The following is a 3190-nucleotide window of genomic DNA, read 5'->3' on the forward strand; positions in this document are numbered from 1 at the left end:
AGCGGCAGACGAAATACCGCTAAGCATTTCGCCCGGTGTGCTAACGTTTCTTATTTCTTTATTGCCCACAAGGGGCTACACATAGAGGTGACAAACAAGGACAGACAAAGGGATTAAGTCGATTACATCGAACCTCACTATGCAACTGGTACTTAATGTATCGACCCCGAAAGGAGGAAAGGCAAAGTCGAGCTCGGCAGAATTTGAACTCAGAACGTAGCGGCAGACGAAATACCACTGAGCATTTCGCCCGGCGTGCTAACGTTTCTGCCAGCTCGCCGCCGCCCTCTTTGAGTGTGAATTCTGCCGAGCTCAACTTCACATTCATCCTTTCGGAGTCGATGAAATAAATACCAGTTGACCACTGGGGTCGATGTAGTCGAATTGCCCTTTCCCTCAAAATTGCTGGCCATATGCTCAGATTTGAAATCAATATCAAATTTTCTTGTACAGGTAGACACTCACTTATGCAAGCACTCGTATATGTAAAATTTAGATGTCAATAATTGTGAAAGAACCATTTGATAAATAATTTTTTGCATGCGACAATCTTGTTAAAATGCAAACAAAAATAAAAGAGTATATATAAGTATATATATATATATATATATTACCTAATTGTCGATCAGGCTATGAATTTTCTGTCCGCTTTCTTCCTTGATGTGTGTGTTACTTGAAGTGTCAGTAATTAGGAACAATAGACGTTATATCAGAAAAAAAAATGCTGTTCGACTGAAGTAGGAATATGACAGATTATAAAATTATTTTTGTTTTACTTAAATGTTTAGCTCGAAATGTCAGTACCCTCTTAGTCACGCGAAATACGATCTTATCAAAATGTGTAGTTCACTGACAAATTAGTTGTACTTAGGATTTTTTTCCCCAACATTCTTGATTCAAATCATCTGGAGGTCACCATCAACATTTCAGTCATTCGTTGTTTGATAACTAATGTACGTGGTAAATACTTGGATCGATTTAACCGATAATAACTGCCATTAAGACGTATATCCTTGAGCAAATGTAAATAACCAAAGCGTCTAAATATTAACCAGATTTAGCTGAATATTTATATTTCAAATAAGGTAAACATCTCCTCCGTGACAGTAACAGCAAAGTGATTGTTTCTCCTTATTCACCGCTCATTTTTGTTACATTATTATTATTATTATTATTATTATTATTATTATTATTATTATTATTATTATTATTATTATTATTATTGGTTTTGTTATTATCTTAGTTCAAATCCTGCCGTGGTCTTTGAAATAAATGTTAGTCTTACATCAACTTTGACTATATCTAACTGGATTTGTATCACTGTTCAACTAAAAAAAAGAAAAAAAAGAAAAGAAAATAAACATGGCCTTGTGCCTATGCTAGACATAGTAATAAGTATTAGAAAACGAATTTTGCAGACGATAGCTAAAACGCTAAGTATGTTTTTTTTTAAATTTTTATTTTTAATACTTGAAAGAATATACTAGAACAAACCGGCAAGCTCACACACACAAATACATAGTCATATATTCGAATACATACACACATACAAACACACATATAAACACACATAGATAAACACACGTATATGAACATAAGCATTACTTCTATTTATTTATTTAGTAGTTAGTTATTTTATATATTCGTTTGTTTATTTGTCTGAAAGTGGGTTGGCTCAATGGAAATGATAGCTTTAAAATACCATTATAATGTTTCTACTTGAAGTTTTTTTTTTCAGAATAGTCTTTTATTTTAGTTTTATCGCTGCTAATTTTCTATTCTTTGTCTGACTATTTTGTTACTTTCTTTACGTGTCTCTCTTTCTCTCATCCACGACTTTTCTCTTTTATACCTTGCATCTCATTCTCTTCTTTCTTTCATTCTGACTCTCTCAATGTATCACTCTTTTTTAATAACTCAACCTCACCTATTTCCCCCCCCCTCTCTCTCTCTCTCTCTCACTCGCTCTGTATCTTTCTTTCAATCTTTCCCCCTCTCTCTCTCACTATGACGTACTTTTCTCTCTCTCCCTTCTCTCTTACTGTCACTATTCCTCCCTCTTGTCTCTGTTAGTGCTACTTTCTTATTGTCATTCTCATTCTTCTTTTTCTGCCATTTTGTCACATTTTCATTCTTCCTATGTCATACTATTTCTGTCTCACTTCTCCCTCTCTCCTTCACTTTCTCTTCCTTTCTCTGTCCTTATATATCTCCCAGTCTCTCCCAGTCTCTCCCCCTCTCTCTCTTTAACTTTGTACATCTCTCTCTGTCCTTGTATCTCTCTCTCTGTCTTTGTACATCTCTCTCTCTTTGTATCTCTTTCTCTCTCTTTGTATCTCTCTCTCTCTTTGTATCTCTCTCTCTGTCTTTGTATCTCTCTCTGCCTTCGTATCTCTCTCTGTCTTTGTCTCTCTCTCTCTCTCTCTCTCTCTCTCCTATTTTCTCTCTCTCTCTCTCTCTCCTATTTTCTATCTCTCTTTATAACTCCCACTCTCCCCCACATTCTTTCGCCTATGTATTTGACTTCATCTGTCTTTGCTTCTCTTTGTCCACCTCTCTCACCTCCTCCTCTCCCTTTTGCACTTAAAAACCCTCCTCGCTTTCTCTCTATCTCCCTTTCTTTACATGTATTTATCTGGCTCGTTCTCTCTCACTATTACTATTTATCTCCCCTTACTTCTTTCCCTCGCTTTTCCCTTTATTTTATCATTCTATTTCTTGCTGTCTCTGCTAAACTGAATAAGATTTTCATTACAGCTCCAACTCTCTCTCGGCGCCATTTTGTTTTAATCTCAAAATGTTTACAGCTTCCCTCGAAGTTTCCATCCTCTCTACATCCCCTCGTTTTTATTCACTTATTTTCTCTTTCTTTCTCTATTTTCTTTCTGTCTCCATCGTCACTATCTTCATCAATTTCTCATTCTTACTTCTTCTCTCTTCATTTCATTTCTTTCGCTTGTTTATTTCGTTCTCCCCTCCATTCTATAGCCTATCTACCCTTTTCTCCTCCATCTTGTTGTTGTTGTTGTTGTCCTTCTTCTTCTTCTTCTTCTTCTTCTTCTTCTTCTTCTTCTTCTTCTTCTTCTTCACTTTCTTCTTCTTCTTCACTTTCTTCTTCTTCACTTTCTTCTTCTTCTTCACTTTCTTCTTCTTCACTTTCTTCTTCTTCTTCTTCTTCTTCTTCACTTCA

The 3190-nt window shown here is 35.6% G+C and overlaps 1 protein-coding gene across 1 annotated transcript in view; it reads right to left on the reverse strand.

The window, feature by feature from the left end:
• Positions 1-1259, reverse strand: part of LOC106884109 (sialate O-acetylesterase) — a 67514-nt gene extending 66255 nt beyond the window's left edge. Inside the window, exon 1 of the mRNA XM_014935335.2 lies at positions 615-1259. The gene's annotated coding sequence lies outside the window, so the exon portion shown is untranslated. The remainder of the gene's footprint in view (positions 1-614) is intronic.
• Positions 1260-3190: the final 1931 nt, after the last annotated feature.

This window comes from Octopus bimaculoides, chromosome 19, assembly GCF_001194135.2.
Source record: "Octopus bimaculoides isolate UCB-OBI-ISO-001 chromosome 19, ASM119413v2, whole genome shotgun sequence".
In the NCBI taxonomy this organism is placed as follows: domain Eukaryota; kingdom Metazoa; phylum Mollusca; class Cephalopoda; order Octopoda; family Octopodidae; genus Octopus; species Octopus bimaculoides.